Source organism: Pseudochaenichthys georgianus, chromosome 8 (genome assembly GCF_902827115.2).
Source record: "Pseudochaenichthys georgianus chromosome 8, fPseGeo1.2, whole genome shotgun sequence".
NCBI classification, from domain to species: Eukaryota; Metazoa; Chordata; class Actinopteri; order Perciformes; family Channichthyidae; genus Pseudochaenichthys; species Pseudochaenichthys georgianus.
The window spans coordinates 31,009,538-31,017,327 of record NC_047510.2 but is presented as its reverse complement, the minus strand read 5'-3'; positions in this window follow the sequence as shown (position 1 = coordinate 31,017,327).

Sequence of the window (7,790 nt, the reverse complement as noted above, 5' to 3'; positions counted from 1 at the left end):
TAAAAAGAGAAAAGGACTCCTCCCTGTGCAAACATATTCTTCCTATCTGCCCTCTTTCACAACTATTTTTTAAATATATTTATTATTATTTGAGACAATACAAATAGTGTTGGGAGTCTGATATTGCTGTCCACGCTGTGTAAGATTCACAGTCCCTGCATTACTGGGTCAAACACATGACACACATAACACACTGATCTGCTGGGGAAAGACCTCTCTTTGTCAGCCACACACCCTTTCCCCATACTGCTGCTGATAATGGTCACTTATTGATCAAGTATTTGTGCATTGTGGCATTAAATGTTCTAGGGCTCCTCCTTAATATCCTGCCAGTGGCTGCTCTCGCTCTCTGTTTGGTATTCAATAGTGTAAAAAGGTGTGTCATGTCAGGAAATGCTGGGATGTGTTAGCAGTCTCAGATTGTAATGCAGCTTGCAGTGAATTAGATGACAAAAACATAGTTAAATAACGGCTTTCAGACGTTATATCATGTGATAATTACAAAAAAGGCATGACTAGTTAAAGTAGCCTAGATGTTTTCGATTGCTGTTTTTAGCATTGTTTAACCATTACATGTCATTTTAAAGACTACCAGGACTTCCTGTCTTCCAGTTTAATCAATCAAATTAACCAGCTTTTATTCTCCTCTATCAAATAAAGCACAGCCACACACCCATGCTTTATCTACTTCCTGGTTTACTGCATTGGCGTAGGGGTGGACTTTTAAAATATTTCAACCTCTGCTCCATTCACATCATGACTAATGAGGCCCATGTGACACACTCTTAGATTTTAGCCATGGGCCTGCAGGCTAGTAAAATGTCCATTCCTGATTTAGTGCAATTTATTAAGTCTCCACACTCCATGGGAACATTATCTTGAATTATGCCTCTGCCTTTTCCCCCTTTTTCAAAGCTGTGATTATGTTTTATCATTTCTCTCCCCCCACTTAATCTTCTGCTTAATATATAACATCTGGAGCACACCTTTATTCATTTTGTGCTCCCAAAAGACAATCTTACATGTTAATACAATGGCTGGTTTTCAGTGCCATTTAAAGCTGCAACTTGTTCTCTTCCTCCTTCACCACTTCCCCTTCCCCTACTCTCAGTTGCATCAACTCCTGTTTTTTTGTTCTCGTGTTCGCTTCCTCCTCCTCATTCATGCTGTCAAGTTGGCTTTAAATGGACATTATTGTCATCCTCACATGGCTCATATCTCCCCCTTTAAAACAGCCACAGCGAGCTCAGTTCCAAGTATAATGCGGAAATGCAATAATGTGGAAATATGACGATGGCTTGTGTAACGTCCCCATAAACCGTGCAAATTGTCAAGGGTCAATTTTGCATTTTTCATGATTTTCTACTTACACTTTTAACATTTAATAAACAATCTTACACCTGTCAATTCAATCATGACTTTAAGAGACCTTCTGTTGAGTTTTATGCAGGCAACGTTACAGGTTTTACAGATTAAAGGAAGCACGTTTAAAGTGTTCAAAGGTCTACTGGGCCCATTTATTGATTTACAGGCTTAACATCTCATTGTTAAGGGTCAAATCTCAAACTTACTTCATCCCTGTCTGACCCATGTCTTGTCTAATCATGCATATTTGTTTCATTATAGTAATAAAGTTGCATATCTATGATGAGGTAGTTAAATAAAAGGTGGGTCCTGCAGGTGTTAACAGAGATTTAAACAGAACAGAGCTGAGAGGACTGTTTCCACACACTACAAACAGGGATTGGCTGGGAAATATTTAATCTGGCCTAAAAAGGGAATGCCTCAGGGCTTTTCAAATTGACAGAGTACAAGTCTCTATACATGTTTCCACATACATGAGTGAGTGAGTGAGTGAGTGAGTCATTGTTTCAGCCCAGCCTACTTTGATTCAGGTAAAAAAACATTTCCATACAGCTTCCCTCCTGAATAAAGAGCACAATTAAAATGAGGAGTGTTTATATATACAGTCTATGGTTGCGTTCCAATAGTCCATTTAGCTTAGGAACCTTCCTAACCAAGTGAAATGACCCGGAAGTACGTCAATTCTCCAAATGAAAGGAAAGGAGGTTTCAAACTTCCTTTATAACCTCCTTTAGCTTAGGAACCACTGGACCTCCCTTGACAAAAGGAGAGGAGAAAATTCTGCCCCACAATGCCTTGCAGCCGCAGCATTTGCCGTCACTCAACAGTTGACCGTTCACGGAAACAACCGATTATGACCGAGAAATGATATCATGAAAGTTACGGTGCTTATTAAGCATTTAAAAAAGGTGGTAAGTTGCCAAAGTGCTTTGTTCTGAACGTTCATCAGTATTATAATGAAAAAGAGAAATATGAACGTTTTCACTGAAATTATCAAATAAAGTCAACATTTCACAGTCTTTACTGAGCTGTGTGGAGTTTGTTCAACTTTTAAAAGATGTTTGAATGGTGATATACACAGTGATAGATGTTAAGGACTAACGTTTATAATAAATACATTTGTATTGATTTTAAGATATTTTCATAGTTCATACAATCATACGTATTGGGATCATTTGTATTAATGTGGACCGGAGGGAGAGGGAGCATAGGTTTCACTTTCCTTTTTTATTTCAATTCCAACTTTGGTCCTGAAGAATATGTTTCTCTGTTGTCCACGTTCATAAAGCAAAGCAGCAGCATCAGAGCACGGTGCAGAGTCTCTAGATGAGTTCACAGTAGTCCCTCGTTCTTATTAAACATCCATGTTGTAGTCCGCTGTGGGGAAACTACAGACGCACATTCATGACGTCCGCTGGCGCATCACAAACACGTCGGATAGTGAAAGTGCATTCGGATTCTCTAAAGTACCGCAGTCTCTTCTCCTAAGTCCTTTTGAATTCTCCTATCCACTATCCCTTAACCCCGTGACGTTTCACTCAGAGGTCAAGGAATAGACGATAGGGTTAGAATTTAGGAGCTGATTTTTGGATTATCGGAACGCAATCCTGGTTTCTCCAAAATTACCTTACCTACCCCACCTTTAAGTAAAGAAACATAGCATTTATACATTTACACATTTGACAAATTCTTGGCATAAAGAGACTCTACTATTGTTGTGAAAAATAGACATTTTGACAGTCGTAAAAGATCAAATGTATGTATTTCTCTACAGTGTAAAACTAGCTGTCACTCAGCCTTGGGAAGCAGGACGCTGTCATGTTATATGTGTGCGTGTGTGTGTGTGTGTGTGTGTGTGTGTGTGTGTGTGTGTGTGTGTGTTTGTGTGTGTGTACAGCTTACTGCTAGTAAGTGAGAGGTCTCCGGTTAAGTGGTGTGTTGTCAACACTCTTCAGTGGGAATTTATATCCGAGTACTTGGAATACTGTCCCGGGAAGACTCCTCTCATGTGTCATAAGTAACAGAGTGTGTTTACACCTCGCCGTCCAGTAGAATCCAGGCTCTCTGAACCTGCACCTTTACTGCCAAGGTCTCTCTGCAGAAGAGCCACCTAATGCATTTCCCTGAGGAGCTTTCATCCAGACAGGAGTTTATACTCACTGTGTTTTTGTATATTGATTACCGGTTGTCTAAATAGACCACTCATCAAACTAAGTGACACTTTAACGTGAGCAACAAGTGGAAGCTCTGGGTTTAAACCTGTCATTAAGAGTCATGGAGAGCTAAGGGAGCGTCTGAGAATTACTGTAATTTAGTTGTAAAATCTCTGTGCCCTTTTTGCAAAAACACCTTTTGGTATGTTCCTGCTAAAGTGATGTTTGGCAGCTTGAGCGTGCTGCCACTGGTGGGGCCAGAGGCAGAGGGGACAAAGGTGTTTTTTCTGCCAGGTGAATTGTTTAGCTTTTCAATGCTTGTTGATCTTTTTCTGTTTGGAGGCCGAGGGTTCAGTCAGTATCATAACATCATGTCAGTGGTTGGGACTACTGACATGGATTAAACACACTTTTTGTTTATTAACCTTTGCATTTGAAGGCCTCTGCACAAACAAACAGCTGTTTTTGGTAAAGCACTGCATCTGGGCTACCCTTCCAACAACATCTATCTATTAGTGATCTATCACCTTTTTTAGATAATTTATCCTTTATAAAAGTACTACACTGAACAAAAATATAAACGCAATACTTTTGTTTTTGCTCCCATTTTTCATGAGATGAACTCAAAGATCTAAAACATGTTCTATAAACACAAAATAACCATTTCTCTCAAATATTGTTCACAAATCTGAAAACATCTGTGATAGTGAGCACTTCTCCTTTGCCGAGATAATCCATCCCACCTCACAGGTGTGGCATATCAAGATGCTGATTAGACAGCATGATTATTGCACAGGTGTGCCTTAGGCTGGCCACAATAAAAGGCCACTCTGAAACGTGCAGTTTTGCTTTATTGGGGGGGTCTAAAAGATCATTACATTTCATGTCATTAAGCTGATGCTTTTAAGTGACTTACATGGACTTTTATACAGTAGAACATTCGGCTTAAATATCTTGTCCAAGGACACTTTGACTACCGGGGCTTGGGATTTAACCATTAACCCTCCGATTGGTAGACATCCAACAAAACGACAGGTGATCCCATTGACTTGTTGCCTTTCGCCTGCTGAATTCAGGCATTACCTTTGCTATGTGATGAGTCCATCAGTAACCCAGTTGCACATGTGTTTATATGTGTATATGTGGTTCGAGGGTCAAAGAACTCTAAATGAAGCTAATCATAACCAAATGCTATCTTTGATGACATGTTTACTTATGCACATATCATCAAAGATAGCGTTCGGTTATGACTCAGAACTCTGTGGTAAGCTTTACACTGATATGATATGAGTGAGTGCATATGTGTATGTTTTCGAAAGTGTGTTTTCTGACTGTCTGACTTTGTGCTTTTCAAACACTTGTATAGCCTCAATGTTTACCAGTTAATTGGAGCCCTTGTGACACCCTCATGTGACGTCATTAGCTTAGGGTTTTCTCTCTTCAAATATGGTAACCAGTCAGCACCACAAAAGAAACAGTCTGTGTTGCAGCGTTGCCACTCCCTGCGTTACCTCCCACCATGACTTCCTGTTCCTGTAATGACTATAATGCCACAAGTTTCTCTGAACCTAAGAAGGCCATCATTGACTAATTCACTCCCACAAACGGCTCGTAGCGTAACAACAAGGAGCGGAGCGTAACAACAAGGGCATTTTTGGGTGTGGGGAGGGGGAGGGGGAGGGGAGAAAAACCATGAAAGGCCTGTTGCTAAAGGCTAACCCTAAAGCCGACCATAGGGGGTTGACATGAATATGACGCACGCACACACACACACACACACACACACACACACACACACACACACACACACACACACACACACACACACACACACACACACACACACACACACACACACACACACACACACAGACAGACACAGAGTTAAACATCTGCTGCCTCTAGTCTTACTGCTACTATAGACTGCTAGGCTGCAACTCAATACAAAAAAACATTAGCTGCAATTAGCCTTGAGTGGGGCTTTTAGCGAAGCCTGGAAATGTGGACATCAGATGAGGGCTGGGAAACAATGAGGGCGATATGAGAGTCAGCTGGGATCTGAGTGGAGTGAAGATGTGGATCAAGAGAGAGAAGAGGAAGATGATGAGAATTATGTCATGTTGGAAATGCACTTGAGTCGTCACTGTCAGGAGTTTCACCCTTGCTTCACTGCGTCTTTGCACATCAGTGTGTGTAAATGTAAAAGTCTGAGTCACATGACGTAAAGATGAATGCAGCAATGTTGGGATTTTCACACTTTTGTCTTACTAAGATGTTTAAAGGACTAGTTAGTCAATTAAAAAAACCAACATGATTCACTCTTTTGCGAGTGAATGATGTCATTTTAAAGGTGGGGTAGGTAAGTTTGAGAAACCGGCTCGAGATACACTTTTTGTTATATTCCATGGAATGCTCTTAACATCCGATAGCAATGAATATCTGAAGTGCTTTGACAATAAATCCAATAAAAAATGTCATCTGTAGAAGCCGTGGCGCTGTAAAAAGCACGACCAATCATCTGAGCCGGCCCGGCTAAAGTAACTGGATGGCCTACCTGCCTGTCAGCCTTCCATCTGGGCACAAACTTATCTCGTGCCCTCATTGGTCATGTGCGCGTTCGTGTGTGTTGGAGGAGGGGCTCTGTGAGGAAGTGGCAGATTTTTCCCGGCTGTGTATTTTCAAATTCTAGCGCACTCGAGCTGGTTCCTCCAAAATTACCTACCCCACCTTCAATTGCAAAATTGACAGAAATACAGAAGCCAGTTAGCTTAGCCTAGCACAATGTTTCGCTCTGTCCTAAAGTAACAAACTATATCTTACAATACCGATAAAGCTCACTAATTAACATCTTGTTATGTGTAAAAATACAAACAAAGTGCTAGATCAAGTGCTGCAGGAATGAGTGATACAACCCGGAAATTAGTTAGCATTTAGCATATTTGGGGTTCCCTCATCTCGTATAGTCAATGGGTTTATGGGGAGATGCCGAAATTAGGTTTTTGGTTAACACAAGCTTAAAATATTTTCACTTCAGTTCTACTGTACCACAAAAAAACATGTCAGTAAATACCCCTAATGGAACTTACATTGTTAGCTTTATTTGTCTTAAACGGTGTGTAGTGGCGAAATGTTTTTGTATAGCCTGACGTTAGCCGTTTACTTTTGGTGATTGCATGTATACTCCAAAAACAATCAAAAATATTGTTCATTTGTGGAGATTATCTTGCTGAACAAGACTTTTGAGTATCATAAACATGTTTTCCTACAGAGCATTTTTCCATTGAAAAAATCCAATGGAAAAATCCTGTTAGCCTTTTATCAATAGTGATGCTAACATCAGCGTTAAAAAGACGCCATCCCTGCAGCGCTATATTTTGCAACAGCAAATAGGTCTTAGCAAGCAGCTCTTCACTTTTTGTAGTGTCATTTTGGTTTTTGTGAGACTAATCAAATGTGAACATGTTAATAGACGTTTGTTTTCTTTTTGAAAATATGCTAGCTGTTTCTCTTCTTCCCAGTCTTTGTGCTAAGTAAAGCTAAGCTAACCACCTGCTGGTTGTAGCCTTATATTTAGCCAACAGATATGAGAGGTTTATCTTGTCATCTAACTCTCCACCAGACTGCAAATAAGCACACTTCCCATCCTTTGCTTGAATGTATTCAGCTTTTGATGCTGGGACTCAAAGTTTTGGCTGTCAACGACATTTCACTCTCCTCCCCCTTTCTTTCTGTCTTTCTTTCTTTCTTTACTCATCCATCCCCCAATCTTGCTAGCCAGGCACTTTAACCCTCTCCTCTTTCTCTCTTGTCTTTGCAGCCAGTTGAAAAGTGACTGGCTGACCGATTGTTTGCCATCTGTGACTTGTCATAGTTTCATCGAGGGAAGCCCTATTCACCCCCTTCCTGCCTCCGTCCCCCCTTCCTCTCTACCTCCCCCCTCCTGTGATAGAGCCTATAGATGGGTTTTCTGCAGCGTCATTGATCCGTGGGTCTCCGTGGTGATGGTCTGACTCCAAGGCACAGGCCAGTTACCAGCTGTGTGTGTGTGTGTGTGTGTGTGTGTGTGTGTGTGTGTGTGTGTGTGTGTGTGTTGTGCCTGCCAGCTGGCCTGTTCGTGCTCCAATTGGATTAGCTTCCCATTTACGGCCCAAATGGATCCTTAACTCCCACCCCCACTTCTTACACACACACACACACACACACACACACACACACACACACACACACACACACACACACACACACACACACACACACACACACACACACACA